Genomic DNA, 24,056 nt, shown 5'->3' on the forward strand with positions numbered 1-24,056 from the left:
AAAATGAATGTGCATGTTTGTTATCTGCAGTATTAGACTGGACTTAAATCTACAGAATCTAGATAGAAAAGTGAGAGGAAAAAGAATCCCAGTAATAAATAGGATAAATAGAATTAAGTTGATCAAAAAGTTTTATTACAAGAATGATTCTGTGTTTATTCATATGTTCATTCCAATCTTCAAAGCATTTTTCAATATTCAACGAGGGGCTACCTTCTCCATGTGTGAATCTCATTTTAAATTATCTAAGACACAGTAGCAATTCGGAAGCTTTTCATTGATTAACATTTGGAAACTGAGCAAAAGAATATTTGCATGTCATCTTGTAGAGCAAAGGGCAGAGGGAAATAGAAGAGCAGATATTGAGCAAAAATTAATGTAGAGTGAACTCTGCTAAGGAAAGAAGGGATACATGTTTTAAAATGTGTTTATAAGGCACACACATCTGCTTTGCCCTCATGCTTTCATGGCTGATTGCAAAGACAAGAGGGGTAACTATTATTGACTTAATTTTGTGATTCCTGCAAATTCCCAAAGGGAAAGTAATCTAACATGACTAATTTTTTAAAGTAAGAAATTAGGGAATCCTGCTATAAGGACCACCGGCTTGAAGCAGGATGCGCAATCAGTACCTTTGCTGAACAGATAGGAAGGAGATGATACGTGTCTAAAACATGCCTTTTTATAGATCTGAACTTGAAATGGCAGGATCTGGAGTACAATGGCAGATCAAATATCTTTAGGACAATTTCCTATGCTTCTGCTATTTTTAGGTGTTCTACCCTGGCTTCTTCCTTAAGTCCCCCTAGCCTGCCTTTTATTGTTCTCCAAGTTACTCAGTATCTCTGCTTTTCTCTTGTTAGCCCCACCTTTCTCCCTCCCCTCACATTCTTGATAATTTGTATATCCTGCTTCTCTGTCCAGTTTTCCAATCCTAGACAAAGGGTTATTTACAACTGCCAAATGGTCACAATGGTTTTGTAAACAGGGCATTTATTTGAGTTAATGATTATCATCTTATTTGGGTTTTCATTATAGATCAAAGAATACTTTGGAATTTGATTTAGGATGAGATTGAAATTCTTAAAGGTCCTGTTTCAGGGTTGCATAGAGAGAAGAATGCAAACAAAGTCTTCCTTGGCAGGGGCCAGCTCTTATAAGACACCTCCTCTGTGGTTCATACTTGTTATTCTTCTGACCCATTTCCCGCGGTCACACAAACAGGTCTTGAATTGCTCAAAAATCGGGATAACAATTTTAAGCAATCTGGTCAAGGACAATTTGTTCTGTTCCTTATTGTCTGTTTCACTCTGACTTGGAGGCTTTGCTCACAAACACATCCAGGTGTTGATTATTGGAGATTAGGCAGAAGCTTAAATTATAACTAAGTATTGTACACACCTGTGCATATGGACCTCTTACAAGAGCTAGTCTGGCAGTTAATTGTTGTCAAAGAATCATATAAATCAAACTTCAAGAAAGGCAAAGCCAGAAAATAAGTGTTTACTGAGCGTATCAGTCAGGGTTCTCTAGAGGGACAGAACTAATAGGATAGATGTATATATGAAGGGGAGTTTGTTACGGAGTATTGACTCACATGATCACAAGGTGAAGTCCCATAACCGGCCATCTCCAAGCTGAGGAGCAGAGAAGCCAGTCTGAGTCCCAAAACCTCAAAAGTAGGGAAGCCAACAATGCAGCCTTCTGTCTGTGGCCGAAGGCCCGAGAGCCCCTGGCAAACCACTCGTGTTAAGTCCAAGAGTCCAAAAGCTGAAAAACTTGGAGTCTGATGTTTGAGGGCAGGAAGCATTGAGCACGGAAGAAAGATGAAGGCCAGAAGACTCAACAATCAAGTCCTTCTACTCTCTTCTGCCTGCTTTATTCTAGCCATGCTGCCAGCTGATTAGATGTGCCCATCCAGATTGAGGGTGGTTCTGCCTCTCCCAAGTCCATTGACTCAACTGTTAATCTCCTTTGGCAACACTCACAGACACACTCAGGAACAATACTTTGCATCCTTCAATCCAATCAAGTTGACACTCAATATCAACCATCACGCTGAGTAACCAGCCAAATAATTTCTTTTTTGGCTTTGTAAGAAACTTTACATGTACCTGATAAAAGGGAAAAAAGAACCTACTTGTAGTAAGGATCAACCGTTTCATATTGAATTAATCACATTTGCTCAGAAAGATACAAAAGGGTTACATAAATAATCTCCCTGCATGCTTTTCTTTGTATTTTTTTAGTTTCCCTCAAAGCATTTGGTCACCTGAAGAAACTTCAGAAGTTGCCCATTCTAAGTTTTTAAGTTATATGAAGCATATGAAGAAATAGTCTCTTGATAAAGTTATTTTTACTATTTAATATCTGGAAGAGAATCCAGGCACCAGAGCCATCAATTTGATCTGCAGAGAAACTGAGTCCTTAATTGGACACAATTTAATTATCATCAAGCATTTGTTAAGACCCTGATCGAAATGTCCAGCAAGCCAGCCTGGGCAACATGACGAAACCCCAGCTCTACAAAAAATACAAAAGTTAGCCAGGTATGGTGGAACACACCTGCAGTCCCAGCTCAGGAGATGGAGGTGGGAGGATCACTTGAGCCCAGAAGGTCAAGGCTGCAGTGAGCGGTGGTTGCACCACTGCACACCAGCCGAAATGACACAGAGAGACCCTGTCTCAAAAAGAAAAAAAAAAGAAAAAAGAAATGTCCAAGGAGAATGCAATAGGCCCAGCCTTTGTCTGCTGTGCTGATGGAAGGAGACAGGCTAGGATAATCCACCTTTCCACCTCCCAAATGTCCCTCTACCCCATCTCCCAAAGATGGAGAGACAAAGCAGTCACAAAACAGGAGAGGAAGAGAAAGTCAAAGAGAAAGTGTCTTGGAAAATATTTGGTCCTTCCAGAGAGGTTTGAGCGTTGCTCGTATCTTCAACATCAAAATGTGTTACTCGCACATTTCCATGTTCCTAAGAATCACTTAAGGAACATGTTTTTGTTTTGTTAAAAAAAAAAAAAAAAGTTCCCAGAGATTCTGATTCCAGTTCAAAATTCAAATGATTTGGTGAGGCCCCAGGATTTGCAGTTTTAATTACCCTTTCTCTGTGAATCTAGAATGGTTTGGGTAATAGCTTCTGCTGGTTGATAAATACAGAACACATTGCTCTTTTCTACCATGTTTTCATTGCAGACATCAAAGAAGTCTTCTTATTTTCTTTTGACAGTTTGAAAATGTAATATTTTTATTTTTGCAGTTCAGTGGGGACAAGGGAGAGTGAAGAGTAGATTGTCTTTATTTCCCTAAACACATTTTGTTTCATAGAAAAGAAAACCTCTTTTAAAGTGATCTATATTGTCAATGTTTAGAGAGCTTTTCCTAACCTTGAACGCACCACTTTGAGAATTCTTTGAAGAGGCCAGTTAATATATCTGAGTTTTAGAGAGTACATTGTCCAACAGATGTGCTATGTCTAAATTGTGGTAAAATAGCCACAATGTCAGAAATGTGTGCTGAGTAAAATCATTAGTTATTTGAAAAATGAACTTTTGGCCAGGCACAGTGGCTCATGCCTGTAATCCCAACACTTTGGGAGGCCGAGGCGGGCGGATCATCTGAGGTCAGGGGTTTGAGACCAGCCTGGCCAACATGACGAAACCCAGTCTCCATTAAATTAGCCAGGTGTGGTGGCACGTGCCTGTAATCCCAACTACTCAGGACACTGATGCAGGAGAATGGCTTGAACCTGGGAGGCAGAGGTTGCAGTAACCCAAGACCATGCCACTGCACTCCAGCCTGGGCAACAAAGTGATACTCTGTCTCAAAAAAAAAAAAAGAAAAGAAAAGAAAAGAAAAATGAACTTTCTACTCTGTGTCTAGATTCGCATTTTCAATTATGTACTTTGCAAGATTCAAAATAAAAGCTATTACACTTAGTGCATGTATTACCAAACCACTGCTTTTTAAAATATAAGGTTAGAATATTGTTTTAAGTATGGTCACTTTTGAGCGTATAAGTCCAAAAGAGGCAAAAGGTTTTTTCTCCTGTTTTCTAAAAATAAGTTGCCTTTGAATAAAAGCCATATATGGATATTTATCCCTAAAGGAGACTTTTTTTTCTTGGTTTTAAATTACTGAAACTATTTTGCATTCTTAACTACTGCATTCATTACTATGAATAGATTTAAAATTTTTCTTGCACAAATCGAACCGAGTTTTATAGAACACTTATGTAGTATTATGTAGAAGAATTGCTACTTCTGATGCTCATCTTTTACATGTAAATAGAAAGATACAGTTTTGTAAAGCTAAAAAAAAAACTAAAGTTAAGCTTAGTGTTTTTTTTTCCATTTACTTATTGATATGGTATGAATGTTTGTTCCCTCCAAATCTCATGTTGAAATGTAATCCCCAGGGTTGGAGGTGGGGCCTGGTGGGAGGTGACTGGGTCATGGGAGTGGATCCCTCATGAATAGTTTGGCGCTATTCCCATGGTAATGATTGATTGAGTTCTCGCTGTAAGTTCCCGCAAGAGTTGGTTGTTTAAGGGAGCTTGACACTGCCTCCTCACTCTCTTCTTGCTCCCTCTCTCATCAAGTGATATGCCGGCTTCCCCTGTGCCTTCTGCCTTGATTGTAAGCTTCCTGAGGCCTCATCAGAAGCCTCACAGATGCTGGTGCCATGCTTGTACAGCTTGCAGAACTATGACCCAAATAAGCCCTCTGTTTTTTTACAAATTACCCAGTCTCAAGTATTCCTTTATAGCAATGCAAAATGGACTAACACACATCATGAATTGTTTTGGGGAAAGATAGATGTATATTATTTTTTAATCTGAATATATGTTTCTGTTTCTATACAATATTCATTCCTGATCCTCAGATCTTAATCCATGTTACATATCTTAAAATGATATGGAAACTTCTGTGAGTTTTTTACTTTTTGTTGACAACAGATAAGCTCATTCTGTGTTGAGGTGAGAATCTTGCTGTTGGCCTGACCTCTGCTTACTGCCTGACATCCCATTCCCTATGGAATCACAGTTAAAGTTTCCTGAATTTTACAGAAATATATGAATTATTTGATAGAACTGACAGTTTATAGAAGAGTATAATATAAACAACAATTTTTTTCCTCCTCAAGAATGGTTTTTTGTTTTTTGTTTTTTGTCTTTTTAAAGGCAGAGTCTCACTCTGTCACCCAGGCTGGAATGCAGTCACACAATCTCTGCTAACTGCAACCTCTGCCTCCTGGGTTTAAGCAATTCTCCTGCCTCAGCCTCCCAAGTAGCAGGGATTACAGGTGTTTGCCACCATGCCCGACTAATTTTTTTTTGTACTTTTAGTAGAGACGAGTTTCACCCATGTTGACCAGGCTGGTCTCGAACTCCTGACCTCGAGGGATCTGCCCACCTCGGCCTCCAAAAGTGTTGGGATTACAGTCATGAGCCTCCATGCCTGGCCCTATTTTTTTTTAATGTAAGAAAATAGAGGCAGCTTGTTCATAAACAGGCATCAGATGTTGTGTGTGTGCATCTGAAGTGGCTAGAAATAAGAAAAAAAAATAGACAAATTTTTATTTTAAATAAAACTAAAAATGGGAGAAGGATGAAGGGAAGTTAAGGAGTACACAAATACACTTAGCTAGAAGGAATAAGATCTAGTACTCAATAGTACAGAAGAGAAGTTATAGCAAATAATTTATATTTCAAAATAGCTACAAGAAATATTTGTGATGTTCTCAACACAAAAGAGATAAATATTTGAGGTGACGCATATCCCAGTTACCCTGATTTAATCATTACACATTGTATACATATATCAAAATGTCACAATACCCCCAAAATAAGTGCAACTATTATATAGGAAGTTTTTTTAAAAAACAAAAGGAGCAATAAGAACCAGAAGACAATAAAATCATGTAAAATTGAGCCAGATGTGAAAGGAAAAACAATAAAGCTTAAAACAGAACTAAGAGATATTCTGTATTTTTCTTTTTTCTTTTTCTATTTTTGAGATGGAGTTAAACTTTTGTTGCCCAGCCTGGAGTGCAATGGCGCGATCTCAGCTCACTGCAACCTCTGTCTCCTGGGTTCAAGTGATTCTCCTGCCTCAGCCTTCCGAGTAGCTGGAAATACAGGTGCACGCCACCATGCCTGGATAATTTTGTATTTTTAGTAGAGATGGGGTTTCACCATGTTGGCCAGGCTGGTCTTGAACTCCTGACTTCATGATCCACCCACCTCAGCCTCCCAAAGCGCTGGGATTACAGGCATGAGCCACTGTGCCTGGCTTGTTAGAAGGCAGTAAGACCTTGTCAACCAGTGTGACCATATTTAAAAAGAGAACCATCATTGAGAATCCGTTTAAGAGAATGATCATCTTACCTTCATACCTCCAGAGACTAGTCTGATTCTGTCTCACTGTGGAGTATGGGCCAGACCAGAGAAGGTCTGCAGGAGCAGAAGGGTTTGTTTTGAAGCCATCCTGGAGGAGTCCTGATTTCCAAGCCTACCATTCCCTCCCTCTCTTCTTCTATTCTTTCAATTGTCCTGATAGAGTGTAAGTATTAGAGCTCTCACTTGTCAGGACAGAAATCAAAATAAATTGGCTTAGGGTAGGAGTTTATAGATAATCAACTGGATATGCAGTAAAATAGCCAAGGACACATCAGCATCAGGCATGGCTGCATCTGGGATCCCTGAAGTCCTCATTAGGAATCTCCCCTCCTCCCACCATCTCTAGCTTCTGTGTGGCTTCCTTCTCGGTAGCTGAATTATCTGATAGAGCTGAAGTTCATTAAAAGCATAATTTTCCCATGACAGTCTTGATCACTGGAACTGAAGAGGGTTAGTTATCTTTCCCCAGGGGGTACTGAGGCAGCATGCTCCTGGCTGTCATTCTGGAAAATTCCAGTTCACACCTGAAATGGAAGGGAATGTTATCCTAAGTGGCCAGGAGTAGGATATGCCTGAGAGTGAGACTTAGGGGGCTAGAGAAGCTGAAATCTGACTCCCGTTCTGGGAGACAAAGCTGGAGGAACAGAGGCCAGGTGTGCTAGGAGCTGAGCAGGGAAGGATAGTAGAGTCAGGGGCAGGAGGCGCATCTGAGCCAATTGCTGCAAGTAAGTATAGGAATGTGCGCTTCTCCTGTTGTTCATTTACTTTTTGGTTGTAGAGGGTGGGGGAAGAACATATTAAAGCCAGACATCACATGCTTCATTTCACAATAGTTGGGCTGCTTGGACTGAATTTCACATATTTTATCTCATTGAATCTTTATTTTAAAAATTTAGAGTTAGCAACATTCATGATTAAGGATAAGGAGACTGAGGATTTAAGAGACTAAGAAACTAACCCATGGGCACTTATGCTGGGCAGGTATAGAATCTGACTAGAGGAGAGATTTTCCTGGAGTTCATTCACTGAGTATCTAGTATGCATCGGGCATGGTTCAAGGTTCTATGACAGGCGCTGGAGGAAGGATGTTCCAGCCACATCATACACGGCGTTGTAAGAATTAATGTACTCTAGGTGTGTGTGTGCTTCAGAGTTGATGCGTAAGAATTCAGAAGGACTTGAGGTCTCTCTGGAGAGAGAATGCTCTCTTAGCTCAAGAAACAGTACGGCCGCCTTCTTCCCTGCTGAAATCCCTCCCTGAATTTTGCTGAGTGGTACCACGGAAGGCCCCTTGCTAGATGCACCACTGGCTCTTTGTGTTACTTTATTAGAGAATCATAGCCTTTTACAGCTACATAGACTTAGGGGGAGGATTTAACCAATCCTCTCATTTTACAGGTTAGAGAACTGAGGGCCAGATGGGATGAGTGGTTTACCCAAGATCACACAGCTGGTTAGTGGCAAAGCTATGATATGAATCTCATCTAATTCCAAATCCTTTCTATGCTCTATCTGTACTCTTCCCAACCATTTAAGTTTCATGTTTGAATATCCAAAGGTAAGTTTCTTGTTGTTAACTGGAGTAGTTAAGTTTTGTGACCATAGGTCAGACCTAACATTCTAGTTTTCCTTCCTCCCTTCCCCGCTCCCTCCCTCCCTGCATGGCTCTCTCCTTCTTTTCAGCCTCCACTATCTTAAGAATGCTTTGGTTCTTAGATATGGGCAATAACCTCTCTCTTTTTCTGTAGCTCAGCATTTAGTATTCATGCAGCGAGCATATGATTTTTTCCTGATGTAGTTTTATGTATTTTAAACTCTGGTTTGACTAGTCTACATTTGCTGTAAATGCCCAGATTGCAAATGGTAGCAATGTGCTATAAAAATAAAATGTTCTTATTGTAGTAAATATCCACAGATACAGAATGAGCGCCTGTTTTATCTCCATTTCCTTTCCTTCTCATTTACTGGCTAAGTACTTAGCCTTTTAAAAACCTTTCCGTGTGAATCAGTATGTAAAATATTTGTCATGTGTCCAAACTGAAAGTTAATGAATTACAAAATATTCTTATTTTGTGAAATAGCATTTTATCTCTTTGTGCATGAAGTACACAGAAACAGGCAGTGGCTTTAAGTGTGATGATGGTCTTCACAAAGCAGAGATTATGTTACTTCTGTGAGATTTCTAAATCTCCCTCTATATCCAGTAATTCTCTCCTTGGACTAAATAGGGCAGAACATATTACATCTTTTCTATCCATTGTCTAACACGTAAATAAACTTTACTATCTTGTACTTTCTATTCCCTTAAAAAAAAAAACTCTTTGTAAAGAAAGATTGTGCTGATTTATTTTAAAAGCAACACTAAATCTTTCACTATACAAGGAAAACTCTAAGGTTGAACTTTTTTCTTACTAAAAACAATCTGCTCCTAGATATGGTGGAATGCTTGCTTTAATCAGGAATACATAGGTCTTAAATGACTAATATAGAAGAGCAACAAAATCCACTCATTCTGAAGTTAAGAATAAATGTAATAACAGTCTTGTATGCAACAAAATCCTAGAAAGTCTACAAGAAGAACCTATTCAGAACAGTGCCTGCTGGGTGCAAATCCTCTGTTCTCCAGCTTTAGCGCCTACTGTCAAATTCATGAACTACTAGCCTTAGGTCAGTTTGCCCATCACAGGACTTCACTCCTTTTTACCATGAAGTCTGACTGTGGGGCTGTCTGTTTCGCTCCTGGGTTGATTGGCTACAGCTGGTCTTGGAAGCAAATAACTCTTCATATAACATTAAGGGTTGCAAATTCCTACACCCTAGGATTCACCAACAGCTGAGACAGCAGCCGGGAAGGGTTAGTTTATACTTTTGAGGGTAAGAACACCACTTGTGGTTATGTCTGTCTGGAATCTTATTCTGTGTTTTCGAGAGACATTTAACTCTAAACATTGGAAGTAATAAAAACATGTTCTGTGGTTACATGGTACCATATGTCTTTCAGAAGGCACTTGGAGCTTTACACATTTGATCTAACTCATTTTTATTTCACCTTAGTTTTAAGAAGGTACCTTGTGTAACTTTGTTCTTACTAATGTACACATACACATAATTTATAGAGAGCCGGAGACCGAGCTACTAAGGTTTTAAGCAGCCTATTATAATCCAGTCAAGGCTGAGAGTTGAATGAATTCCACTGACCTGTATATTGTTCTCAAACTTTTGTTATCTCTTTGCTAGATCACTGCTTTCTCATTAAATGCATTGTTATTGAATTACAGTAATGGAAGTTTCAGGGCTTTGGAAGCAGTTAACCCATGTGTCACTCCTGGGCCAGTGACTCTTAGTTGCATGATATACAGCTTCCCATCAAAGCCTTAGTTTGTTCATCTTTTTGGTATTTTTTAAAAAGATAATTCCCCCGGGCTTATGCCTGTAATCTCAGCACTTTGGGAGGGTGAGGCAGGAGGATCACTTGAGCCCAGGAGTTCAAGACCAACCTGGGCAACAGAGTAAGACTGTGTCTCTACAAAAAATAATTTTTTAAAAAAAGTAGCCAGACGTGGTGACACATGCCTGTGTCCCAGCTTCTCAGGAGGCTGAGGTATGAGGATTGCTTGAGCCTAGGATTTTGAGGCTGCAGTGAGCTGTGATCAGGCCACTGCACTCCAGCCTGGCTGACAGAATGAGACTCTATCTACAAGAAAATAAAAATAAAAATAAAAATAATAATGAAGAGGATAATTCCTACTTCCTGACTTAATGGAAGGATTAAATAAGATAATATAAAAGCACTTAGTGCATTGTGTGATGCTGCATACCTGAAGCACCTGGAGTAGCCAAATTCATAGAGATAGAAAGTAGAGAGGAGAGGCCGAGCACAGTGACTCACACCTATAATCCCAGCACTTTGGGAGGCTGAGGCAAGTGGATCACCTTAGGTCAGGAGTTCGAGACCTTCCTGGCCAACATGGTGAAATCCTGTCTCTACTAAAAAATACAAAAATTAGCTGGGCACGATTGTGTGTGCCTGTAGTCCCAGCTACTTGGGGAATATTTTATTTCCCAGTCTCTGAAGTTGTCTAATCAGAATAGAGAATACTCCTTGAGGCAGGAGAATTGCTTTCACCTGGGAGGCAAAGGTTGCAGTGAGCCAAGATTTCGCCACTGCACTCCAGCCCGGGCAACAGAGTGAGACTCCATGTCAAAAAAAAAAAAAAGGAAAGTAGAGGAGTGGTAGCCAGGTGTCTGGGGAAAAGGGAATGGGGAGTTAGCGTTTAATGCATACAGAGTTCCAGTGTTGCAAGATAAAAAGAGTTCTGGAGATAGGTGATGGCGATGGTTGCAGATGAGTGTGAAAGTACTTAAGGCACTGCACTGTACACTTAAAAATGATTACGATGATAAATGTTACGGTATATGTATTTTACCACAATAATTTTTTTTAAACACTTAGTGCACTCCCAAACAACTCCTGTTAACCTGCTCCTGCCTCCTTTCCTAGTCTTCCTTTTTGCCCTTGACAAATGGCTGTCCATAACTGGAGATAGGATCAGGGGTTATCTGAAACTCTCTGAGTTGGGCAACTTGGATAGATCCACAGAACCCTAGTTAGTGGTGCTGGATCCACAGTTGAGAAATGACAAGTACTTAGAGAACATCTAAGTTCCACATATTCATATTATACACAAGAAAACTGAGGTCTGGAGGAATTGAATGATTTGCCTAAAATGACACAGCAAATCAATGGCATAGCTGGAACCAAGACCCAAGATTACTAATTTTGAGTCCAATTTGCTTTTCAAAAAATGTCGGGGGCCGGGTGCAGTGGCTGATGCCTATAATCCCAGCACTTTAGGAGGCCGAGGTGGGCGAATCACCTGAGGTCAGGAGTTCAAGACCAGCCTGGCCAACATGATGAAACCCTGTCTCTACTAAAAAATACAAAAATTAGCTGGGCTCAGTGGCAGGCACCTGTAATCCCAGCTACTCAGGAGGCTGAGGCAGGGAGAATTGCTTGAACATGGGAGATGGAAGTTGCAGTGAGCCAAGATCAAGCCACTACACTCTAACCTGGTGACACAGTGAGACTCTGACTTGGAATAAAAAAAAAAAAATCTTAGGTTTGCAACTGTCTCTGGGGATCATTTGGGCCACTCTGTGACCTGAAGTTGAGCTAAGAGTTTTCTCTATTCTGATTAGATAACTTCAGAGACTGGGAAATAAAATATTCCCTTGACAAGAAGTTGTTTTAAATAGCTTATTTGAAGTATAAATGCACACATTTATACCTTTCGTAACGGCACTCATTTAAATTTTCCCATTTGATAAACCTCAACGTATGTATATACCATGAAACTATCACCACAATCAAAATAATGACAAGTCCATCACCCATTTTTAATGTTTTTCTCCATCATACCTCATCACCAGGCCATCAACTGATCTGTGTTCTGTCACTAGAAATCAGCTTGCATTTTCTAGAGTAAATGGTATCATACTTACTCCATTTTTGTCTCCCTTTTTCAACCAGCATAATTATTTTGAGATTCATCTACATTTTTGCGTGTATCAATAATTCATTTCTTTTTACTGTTGAGTAGTAGCCTATTGTTTGGATATGCCATGATCTGTTTATCCATTTAACTGTTGACGTATATTTGGTTTGTTCCCAGTTTGGGGCTATTGCAGATAAAGCCAATATGAACATTCACATAGAGTTTCTATATAGAGATAGAATTCTGTATTAACCATGTGTTTCTGATATTTTGACATTTGAAACCTTGCTGATCTTAGAGACATTGCCTCTCCCAAGGTAAGCCAGTTCCTAAAGGTAACAAGACTCACCTGCCAACATCACTTTTATACATAAACTAACCAGTCCAGAGCCTGGAATCCCCCACTGCCTCTTTGATCAGACTCTTACACTCTGGGCCACTATCCACCTTCCCTAATCACCCCAGGGCTGAGTACCAGAAAACTAGGGGCAATCTGTACACCCTAGAGCCGGCTGAAACTATTCAAACTAGCCAGTCCTAAGCTCATTTATTCTTCTTATCCTGCCTCACACATTCCTTCCTGCAGAAACCACATAAAGGCTCATGTTTTCCCCTGGCTCTTCTTACTCAGGACTGACCTTGTGCTTGCTCATATGGCCTCTTTGAGTGTCATGCCTCCCATTTCTAGGGAACTGTGAGTAAAACAACTTCCTTCACAACAGTCATTTCTGTGTCTGCATGTCTTAACATACCTGATTAAAGCACATCTTAAGTACACTTTTAAACACTCATTTTTCTTGAATAAATCCTAGGAGTGGAATTGCTGGATCATATAGTAAGTACGCGTTTCAGTTTTTAATAAATTACAAAACTGTTGCCCAAAGTGCTTGTCCATTTCACATTCTTAGCGATAGCATATGAAATTACCAGTTATTCCACTTCCTTACCAGACTTTGGTATGATTAGTCTTTTTAATTTTAGCCATTCTAAGAACTACAGTCTCATTAATTTGCATGCCCTTAATGAACAATTTTGTTGAATATTTTTTGTGTGCTAATTTGCCATCCTTTTATCTTTCAGATGTATCCATAGAAATCCCTTGCATACTTCTTTATTGGGTTGTTTATTTTCTTACTGTTGAAATTTGAAAGCTCTTTCTATATTCTAGATACAAGTCCTTTATCAGATGTGTGTTTTGCAAAGAACTTCCCCCAGTCTCTGGCTTGTCTTCTTGTTCTCTTAACAGTGTCTTTTAGAGAGCAGAAGTTTTACATTTTGATGAAGTCAATTTGTTCTTTTATGGATTTTGGTTTTGGCATCATATCTAGGAAATCTTTCCTTGACCCAAGGTCACAAAGATTTTCTCCCCTGTTTTCTTGTAGTATACCTGGGATTTGTAAAGATATATCTGAGAGAAGATACAAGGATGGCAAATTAGCACACGAAAAAAATTTTCAACATAATTGTTCAGTAAGGGAATGCAAATTAATGAGATTATAACTCTCAGTATAGCTAAAATTAAAAAGACTGATTATACCAAGTGTTGGTGATGAAGTAGAGCAACTGGTACTCTCATATGATATTTCTAAGAATATAAAATAGAAGTTCCTGATGCAATGGCAGCCTTTGCCATGGAACTCCAGGTGCCTGCATTAGGATCTGAACCAATGATGCTGGCTTCATCTCCAAAGCCAGGAGTTAATGCCCAGTTCTTACCTGGATTTTGAATGCGGAATTTGCCAGCCCTGGTGACTCCACAATCTCGATCAATTAGTGGCCCTTCAGTAGGAGTAGTGGAAATGAGATCACCTTTACTTGCAGGTGGGTCACCACCACAACCAGTTGTACTAGCTCATAAAGATAAAAGTGGCGCTCCACAAGTTAGAAGTATATATGATGACATTTCTAGCCTGGGATTTGGATCAACACCTTTAACTTCAAGAAGACAGCCAAACATTTCATGATGCAGAGTCCTCTTACTGGAGTTACATCTACTCCTGGAACAGGGCAAAGTACGTTTAGTCCAGCAAATGTCGATCAGTCATGAAAGATGACATTTTCTCCTTCCCGGTTGGATCCTTTTTATACTCAAGGAGATTCTTTGACTGTGTTTGGGTTTTCTCAAGCCTCTGCTTCCTACATATTATTACAATTTGCACAGTATGGGAATATCTTAAAACACATGATGTCTAACACAGGAAATTGAATGTATATTCATTATCAGTCTAAACTGCAGGCTCGGAAAGCCTTAACCAAAGATGGGAGGATTTTTAGAGAATTCATCATGATTGGTGTAAAACCCTGTATTGACTAAACTGTAATGGGAAGCACTGACAGACGTGCTTTATCATCTCCATCTTTTGCCTTTACACCACCAATCAAAACTTTAGGTACACTAGCACAACCTGAAAGTACTCCTAGGATTTCTGCCATGAGACCTCTTGCTACAGCATACAAAGATTCTACTAGTGATTATCAGGTTATTTCTGACAGATGAAAATCTTGTATCCAAAGCAATGGAGTACATGTCTGGCCGGTAGTAGAAGACCAAGGAGGAGGTTGTTACACTAAAACAGAGTTAGCAGAGTGCTGCTGGTTCCTTCGGTTAGTTATATAACTGTTCCTGCAGTATTGGACAGTTATACTTCTTTTAGGAAGAAGCCTTTTTCATTAAAGATACAGCCTATTTGTAGCTCGCACTTTAAAAGATGCTTGAGATACATTTTAAAGAAAACTAAAAATCCCTGTAAATAGAATTTTGTGCTTTCTGTAACAGTGCATGCTTCAACACAGAAAACTCAGCATTGATTATTGTAAATTAAGTAACTGAAATTCTGGTGAGACTTCATAGTCTTCATGAGAAGGTGGGGGTGAATTTCATGAAAGGGGACTATAGTTATTTCTACCAAGACACAAAGGTTATAATTAGCAATTTGAATTATGGTGTTTTAATTTAGATAGTATTTAATATTATAATTATCCTTGTTTGTATATGTCCTGTCACAGAGTGTTCTCTTGGTGTATTCAAAAATCAGCATTCTTTTAAAAAAACCTACTACTGCAGTTTCTTCATAATAAACATTGTCAATTATTTTAAAAAGAATATAAAATGGGACACTTTGCACAACAGTTTGGTAGTTTCTTAAAAACTTAAACACATAGGATCCAGCAATTCCACTCCTAGGATTCACTTAAGAAAAATAAGTGTATAAAAATATACCTAGGATTTGTTTTAACAGTTTTGAAGGCTGGGGGCGGTGACTCATGCCTGTAATCCCAGCACTTTGGGAGGCCGAGGCGGGCAGATCATGAGGTCAGGAGATCAAGACCATCCTGGCTAACACGGTGAAACCCCGTCTCAAAAAAAAATGCAAAAAAATTAGCTCGGCGGGCTGGCAGACCCCTGTAGTCCCAGCTGCTCAGGAGGCTGAGGCAGGAGAATGGTGTGAATCCAGGAGGCAGAGCTTGCAGTGAGCTGAGATCACGCCACTGCACTCCAGCCTGGGCGACAGAGCTAGACTCCGTCTCAAAAAAAAAAAAAAAAAATAGTTTTGAAGTTTTAGGTTTTACATTTAGTTCTATGATATATACAGTGTCTATGATGCATATTTAGGTCTATGATATATATAGAGTTTTTATCTGGTGCAAGATACCCATTGAAGTTTGTTTCCTTCTTTGATATCTAATTGTTCTAGAACTACTTGTTGAAAAGCTTATTTTTTCCCCATAGAATTGCCTTTGTACCTTTGTCAAAAATCAGTTGTCTATATAATATTAGTGTGGGTATGTTTCTGGATTCTCTAGTCTGTCCCATTGATCTATTTGCCCATCTTTTCTCTGTTAATTCCATGCTGTCTGGATTACGATAAATGCATAAGGCATGACATCAGTTAGTGTTAGTTCTCTAACTTTGCTCTTCTTTTTCAAAATCGTTGTGGCTATTCTAGATTCTCTCCAATTAATGAGCATTTTGATATCATTTAACAAGCATTTAATAATATCTTGTCAATTTCTACAAAAAAAAAGCCTTCTGGAATGTTTATAGGAATACATCAATTTAGGCAAAAATGATATTTTAGCAATATTAATTTTTCCAACCTAAGAATGTGGCATATATCTCTCCATTTATTTAGGACTTCTTTAACTTTTTAAGCCATGTTTTATACTCTCGGTGTACATATAGTACACATCTTTTGTGAAGTTTATCCTTAAGTATTTCAAGTTTTGGATGCTATATGAATGGTATTTTTTTCTTAATTTCAATTTTCAACTGGAAAAAAACCTTGTTACTTCAAACTTGAATGCTGTGTTTCCATAGAGAACAGTAAAACAATAGTTTCCCTGTTCTGTTTTGGCTCCTATCTCTCTAAAGAAGTTCTACAAATGGATTTTCCTCTCGGCCTTTCAAACTAAATGCCAAGAGTCCTATAATGAGGCTGAAAATGTGACCATATTGCCCAGAAGGAGCTAACTGTGCTGTCCTCTTTTGCAAAAGCAGCTGAATAAATTGAGTATATTAGAGACACAAATTTCTAGGACTTGTAAGGATTCTGTCAAAAATGTGTAACAGGGATGAATTACTCTTGCCCTGAGAACTTCAACTTTTGCACTTCCTGACTTTGCTGTGGCTAAAATTGAAATACCAAAGTGGTATTCCCCAAAGTGTTTGAATTTAATAGCATTAATGACTAGGCCCCTACAAGTCTATAAATTCTTATTTGAAAATTCAGCTATTCTATTTGTACTTTCTGTGAGTGCTTGACTTTTAGTTTCCTACCTGTAAACTTTTCAAAAAGCAAATAACCTCACCTCAGACATCAAGTCCTTGTAAGGAGTGAGTGAGCAGCCCTACCTCCCTAAAGAAACAGCTATACTCAGGAGAAGTCTTGTGGTTTAAATTTAGCTGGGTCTTATCTCCTTCTATTCCATTTAACTATTATGCTCTCAGAGCCTTGGGGAAACATGTTCTGGGAAACTCCTTCGCCATAAAATGTTAAGAACAGAGAGCAAGTTAACACTTCTAAGACCATCCACATTTCAAAAGACAGTAATTCTAATGTACAGGCATTCATGGTAATGGTGGGTTTCAGGCATTGTGGGAAGGAGAGACAGAATAGCAAGAGAGCCTTTCAGCATCCCCTGTGATGTCATCATTAGTCTTGCCTTTTAGATGATCTGGTCCAACCTTCACCTCTGACTTTGTGAACGCTGGGCTCTACGTCCTGAAATACACTATTAACACACACAAGACTTTTCTGTCCCTGTGTCTCCAACTATGTGACAATGGATCATGGATTTTGTTTTGTTTTGTTTTGTTTTACTTTCCAGGAAACAACTTTCACAGGAAAGTTGAGAAGGTATAAAGATATAAAGTTATAAAGATATAAGTTGAGAACACAATACTCAAAGTCGCAATAAAGAAAGTTCAAGTCTAGGTTGAGTTGACGTTGTTACCATTATTCAACCCCTTCCTTACCACACCAGCCTCTCAGGCACTGGCATTATTTGGTGACATTGATTAAGCCTCCACTGTTAAAGCTTTGATTGTCCGTTATCTTTGAGATTCAATGTTGGGAACCAGGAAGGACACCCATAGAGACAAGAGGAATGTAGAACCAAGCTCAGCTCTTCTCCTGAATGAGGCACAATGGTTCAAAGTAGATGGATAAGAAATGATACGAGCTAGATAGAATCACTTTAGAAAAGCTTTATGAATCTGATGAGCTCAAACTTAACAATGAAGAAGGAAACAGATGCAGTCTAGCAGAAAAACAAAGGAGGTATATCTGAGGTGCTCAGTGATGCTTTCTAGACCCAAAGCACACCAGCACAAATAAATCCCACTCCCTAAACTGCAAGTATTTTGAAGTGTCCACAGCCCTGGAACTGGTTAAGAAAACATCAAATTTGGGTTCAAAGGTACTTTCAAAAATCCTTTCTACAGAATCCAGAATAAACTTGTAACAGGGCAGGGAAAGAACAGCCTCTGGAAATTTCCAGTCCTCCGAAAGCATAAGACAGCAGCAGGAGACTGTGCATGTTTAAAGGAAGTCTGCCTAAAGTCATGCTTTGTATTCACTCCTCTCTGTGAACATCAAACTGCTGCCATGCCTTTGTTGCAGTTTTGCCAAGGGAAGTTGAGCACAGGCTAACAGCCTCCATGAATCGTCCTTGAGGAGGCGTTGTTGGCATTTGGCAGAAACATTCTCCAACCTCTTCATCCCTGTGGCAGAGCCTGAGCTCAGGCAGGCCCTGGAGCAAGCAGGTGCCTGTCTCTCCTCTGTGCAAGGAGTGAGAAGGTAGCATTGTCACTAAGTAATGCAGCCCATCACATGGTACCTAGGATGATTTCAAGGAATTAAAGCACAATGCCTATATTAGTTATCTGTTCTGCACAAAAAGTTGCCCACCAGAATAGCAACATGAATCATAAATTTTTATTATCTCACAGTTTCTGGATGTTAGGAATCTGGGAGCAGCCTAGCTGGGTGGTTCAAGCTCAGGATCTCTTGTGAGATTGCAGTCAAGCTTTTGGCTAGGGCTATAGGTGTGTGAGGCTAAAAGATCTGTTTCCAAGCTCTCTTATGTGATTGTGGGCAAGACTCAGTTTCTTGCTGGCTGTTGGCTGAGTGTCTCACTTCCTTGCTGTGTGGGCCTTTCCAAAGGCTGCCTGAGCAATTTCATGACATAGCAGCTAGCTTTCCCCTGAGGACATGATCCAAGAGAAAAAGACCAATATGGCAGCCACAGTCTTTTACAATCCATCTTGGAAATGACATGGGAAAAAATCACTTCTGTTATATTCTGTTGGTCATACAGACCAACTCTGGAACAATGTAGAAGGGGAGTGTCAGGAAGCAGGCATCACTGGGGACCCTCTTGGAGGCTGCCTACCACACTTCCCTTCCAACAGTGCTAAGAACACAGTTGGCCCCAGCCTTCGATATAATGTATATCACGTAAAACTTTTTAGAGGTACTGCAATGCAGTGGCAAGACTAGTAGACTGCTAGTAAAGAGATTTTGATTCAAGTTCAATTCTGACAATCAAAAATGCTCTGTGTCTTTGGAATGCTGGTTAACCTTTTTGCCCATCTGTTATCTCATCTGTAAAATGAGACTATTGTCATTAATGGCCTCAAGGATGTCTCTCAACTCTCAAATTCCATCTCTTCATTCATATATCTTAATTGCCATTAAGAAATATGCCATTTCAGGCATGAAAGTTATGAAGGTGATTTTGTTTTACAAAATGGACAATTTTCCAATGAGTTTCCCTTGTTTTAAAGTAATAAACCAACTGGAGAAATGGCACCCTAGAGTTTTCTTGAAGCTTATTTCTTTTCCGTTCATTATTCATACTTTAGTAAGTACGCCTCACAATAACATACTGTTATTTGCATGATGCTTTAAAGTGTAGTACACATATTTTACATATGCAAGTGAATTCATCTGTAAACCACATTAGGAAGGTATTAGGCTTGGAAAGCCTTCCAGCTTCATTCTCCCATTACCTAGTGGCTGATGTTTGCATGGGTGGCAATTTGGCCAGAACTACAATAGCCTTCTAATAAAGACACTCCCAGGCACATGGCCCAAATAGATGGGTGAAAAAGGCTTCCTCCTGTCTAAAATCTCTAAGTGAGGCACAGTGACACATACCTGTAGTCCCAGCTACTTGGGAGCCTGAGCTGGAAGGATCACTCACTATGTTGCCCAGAAGTTTGAGTCCAGCCGGGGCAACATAGTGAGACCCTGTCTCTAAAATTAATTAGTTTAATTAAATAAAAAATAAATTTCTAAGTCTAAAGAGACAGCTGCAGTGGCCTACCATACATAGAGTAGACTAGCAATGGAATGAACAGTGAACTCTTCATCTCCTGTACTAGCCTAGAGTGAGCTAAGGACAGGGGACAACCTCTTGGGAGACTGAACTTCTAAGATGAGAATAGGAAAGCCACCCAGTTGCTTATCGTTTAATTACTTGAACAAGATGAACAGGCTTTCGCCCCAGGACATTTGTACTTGCCCTGCCTGGGAATCACTTAGGTTCAGTTCAAGGATCACATTTTCAGATTAGCCTTCTCTAGCCACTAATCTTAAGTGACATCCTCTCCCCTACAGGCATTCTCTACCACACCCTATTTTACTATCTTGGTAGCCCTATCTAAAATCATCTACTGGTGTACCTGTTTCAAGAGTTCGCCTCCAATAGAGTGTAAGCTGTCTGAGAGAGGTAACCCCATCTATCCTGGTTACTGCCACATCTCCAGTCTGGAATAGTTCTTGGTGTAGAGTGGGCACTCAATAAATATTTGTTAAATGGATGAATGAATAGGTCAGTCTGAAAAAGCTTGTAGTTTGATGGATGTGAGTTTCAGGAGACACTTAGATAGTAGTGGAAAAGAATATTAAATGGACCTATTTTCTGTTCCCTTGGAATTGGCAAGTAGGGGTGAAATCTGAGAACAAAGAGACTTGTGTATCCCACGTAATTAAGATAACCCCCAACAATTGGGAGCAGACACCCCCCTCAGGGATTCTAGGTGGAAAGGCCCTGCTATCAGAACCAGTTGTGCCCCAGGAAGAAAAGAAGAAGAGAGAATAATATTTCTGAACTATTTGGGACCACTCAATGGATGCCATGCTCATTGTGACAGGGGATACTCTCCCCTGGAGACAGGAAGGGTGCCTTCCCCTTCTTGAAGCCAAGGGAAGATTGCATTGAAGAGAAGAGTGCTGGCAAAAGTGGAAGACTGGTACCTCTTTGGCTGGGCAGATGTCTGCTTAGGGAGCAAACAAATAGTTCAGTTCCTCAGCTTTGTTAACCTGGGGAAAAGCGAATAAGAGAAAAATGGCAGAGTAAAGCAAAGAGAAGTGGCCAGGAAGCCAACTGTACTTACACTGCATGGAATGGCAAGGATGGCGGTGATTCCTACATAGACCATAGACGGGCTGGTGCCATCTTGAGAGTTCTCCACCAGCCCACAAGGCTCCCAAGTTTCTTAGAGGATCCACTTGTATCTGTAAGGGTGGAAGAGTATTGCTGGGAATGGAAGAAGTTGAATAGGAGCATGACCTCTCACCTCCAGGAACTGTCCGCACCCTGGTCTGGCACCCAAGATCCACATGTGGATGGCTGTCACACAAGAGATGCTAGGAATGTGTCAGTGTTAGTGCAAGATGCAAAAAACAGAAAACGAAAACCACCCAGAGAGGATTCGCCTAATCCCTCTCCACTAACCCAGACCCACCAAGGAGCAAGATTTTGAATGGAGGTGGAGGTGGAGGACCCAGAAGCAGAACATTTTCTGTACCCATGGGGTATACCCTGAGCCATCGCCCAGCCTGCACCAGAGAAAAAGAGATTAGATTTAAGCTGGATACAAAATTCGAGTTTTAAACTGGCCCAGACTTTTTGTAACTCCAAGTGACCAGAAGTTTATAGGATCTTGCTCAGGTATCATTAAGGAACAAGAAAATGGTATTTGACAGGGCATGGTTGAAGGCCATAACTGGAAAAATTAAACAAATGAAACTATTTCATGTTTTGAACACTGAGTTCAAACTATCCAATCTCCTAACTAGAGCAGAAAAAAAGCAGTTTGCTGAACCTTTAGCAAGAGAGGTCTTCAGGCATTTGATTTATCTTTGGGTGAACTTTGCTGGCTTTTATCAGTGGCCAAGGTGACAAGACAGTTTATAAAAAGCAAGACTCAAGACACACCCTTGGTGCTGTAGACTCAGTTGCCTTTCTTCTTCCACGCTCCATCCTCCTCCCCACCTCCAATTTTTTAAGAGTCAAGAGAGAAAAGGATTAAAAACTTGTTTTTTGAAAGTCATTTTTCTGCAGCTTCAAAGGACTTTTTAGACATTTGGACAAATTGTTTTTAAAATTTCAAGGATACTTTTTAATAAAACTGAGTGATTGAAAAAAAAACACCACCCTCATTTCCTCCTTCCTTGATAAATAAATCACCTTAATAAAGAAATCACCTGTGAGATTGTTTCTGAGTGGGCGTACAACCTAGGAAGGCATTTCCTGTGGCTGTTGAAAACTAGATTAAAAGAAAATGCACTGAAATTCATGTTAAGAATAATCTCGGTTGTTGATTAACGGGTACAAATATACACTTAGATAAAAAAATAAGATCTGGTGTTCAATAGATCAGTAGGGTGACAATAGTCAACATTATCAATTGTATATTTCAAAATAGGGGCCAGTCGTGGTGGCTTACTCCTGTAATCCCAGCACTTTGGCAGGTCAAGGCGGGTGGATCACTTGAGGTAAGGAGTTCAAGACGAGCCTGACCAACAAAGTGAAACCCCATCTCTACTAAAAATACAACAATTAACTAGGCGTAATGGGGCATACCTGTAATTCCAGTTACTTGGGAGGCTGAGGCACAAGAATCACTTGAGCCTGGGAAGTGGAGGTTGCAGTGAACTGAGATCATGCCACTTCACTTCCAGCCTGACTCAGTCTCAAATTAAAAAATTAAAAAGTTTTAAAAAGCTAGAAGGGCATAATTCAGATGTTCCTAGCATATAGAAAACATAAATATTTAAGGTAATGGACATCCCAATTACCCTGATTTGATTATATGGATGTATCAGATTATCACATGTGCTATAAAACTATGTACAGCTATTATGTATCAACAACAAAAAAATTAATCATTTTTTTAAAAAAAGAATAATTTTGATCAGAAGAAACACATTTCAGGTGCTGATAGCTGGAGAAGAAAGCTGCTTTGGAAAGGGATGGCAGTGAATAAGTTAAAAATTAAGCATACAGCTTTAGGTTTCACATAATCTCTTTTTAAAAGGAAAATACATTTTCTGAATGATTAAAAAACAGGAAACACACTTACTTTTTAAAAAAATATATTGAATGACAGTCAACTGGTAAGATTCCTTTCTGCTTGGACTTCTCTAGTCTTTGTTTTAGGTTCTCTCCTTTTGCAAATTCCTTTCATCTTTCTGATAAAAAGCACTGAATAACAAAATAACACTTAGAAATATTAGAAAGGTTTGGTGTGTATGTGCGTGTGTGTGTGTGTGTGTGTGTTACTTTAGATGTTACAAAAATATGAAGCAAACCAATGCCCTATATTTGTCCTCTCACAATATTGTAGGATTCAAAGGTGTCATAGCATTGGTGAAGTCGTTTGTTGGTAACAGCACAAACTCAGGATGTCTTTATCTTTCCTGTAGTTCTCTACAACATGTGCAAACTAGAGCCCAAGATGGAAAGGCCTCCTGTCCCTTTCTAGCAGTCAAGGGGTGATTATCTTGTAGAGGGACAGTCCCAGGCCCTCTCGCTTCTGAGAGCTAAGTGTTTTTCCACCTTTACCCAACTTGGACAACTGTGATGAACTCAGTAGCCTTCCATTATTATGTTTATATTCATGAACAAAACTCTTTCCTCACTGACACTACTCCCCTCCCTCACACAAACTCAATGTTTTCTAGTGATCATTTAGAACAATACAGGCATGTCTTAGTCTGTTTTGTGCTGCTGTAATGGTATGCCACAGAGAAATTTATTGGCTCATAATTCTAGAGGCTGGGAAGTCCAAGATCAAGGGGTTGGCATCTGGCAAAGTCCTTCATGTTATGTCATCCAGTGGTGGAAGGAGCAAGTGAGTGCAAGAAACCTCAAGATGGGAGCCAAACTCAATTTTATAACAAACCCAATCCTGAGATAACGTTACCCATCCATGAGAGCAGAGCCCTCACGAAAACATCCCTCATGAGGCCCCACCACCCAACAGTATTGCACTGGGGGTTAGGTTTCCAACATATGAACCATGACCTCTGTTAATGGATAGAACATAAGGATTCTAATTCTGGCAGATTCTTCACTCTCCAGATATTACTGAACTTGAATCCTGGGGATTGCTAGGGGTATGTGACACAAGGACCTAAAAATTATAAGATTTGAATTATTCATCACAATGATAAAAATTATGACCATCAATTAAGCGCCTCTAGATGTCAGGTCATAGAGGTATAGGTGTATAATTTTTAATCCTAAAGCTTACTTATAAGGAGGGAATATTTTTTCAGACAAGAAAAACTGAGGCTCCATGAAAGTAGTAACTTGTCTAAGCATGCACAATTAGAAAACAGATGAACTGGGATTCAGTCCTGAGTTT

The 24,056-nt window shown here is 39.6% G+C and overlaps 1 protein-coding gene and 1 pseudogene across 4 annotated transcripts in view; both read left to right on the forward strand.

Annotated features, from left to right (window-relative positions):
* The window catches only part of KIAA1217 (KIAA1217 ortholog), a 508,152-nt gene that overhangs the window by 102,368 nt on the left and 381,728 nt on the right, over positions 1-24,056 (forward strand). The gene's annotated exons all lie outside the window — the stretch shown is intronic.
* Positions 13,428-15,951, forward strand: LOC100988605 (nucleoporin NUP35-like; annotated as a pseudogene).

This window comes from Pan paniscus, chromosome 8, assembly GCF_029289425.2.
Source record: "Pan paniscus chromosome 8, NHGRI_mPanPan1-v2.0_pri, whole genome shotgun sequence".
Lineage (NCBI taxonomy): Eukaryota > Metazoa > Chordata > Mammalia > Primates > Hominidae > Pan > Pan paniscus.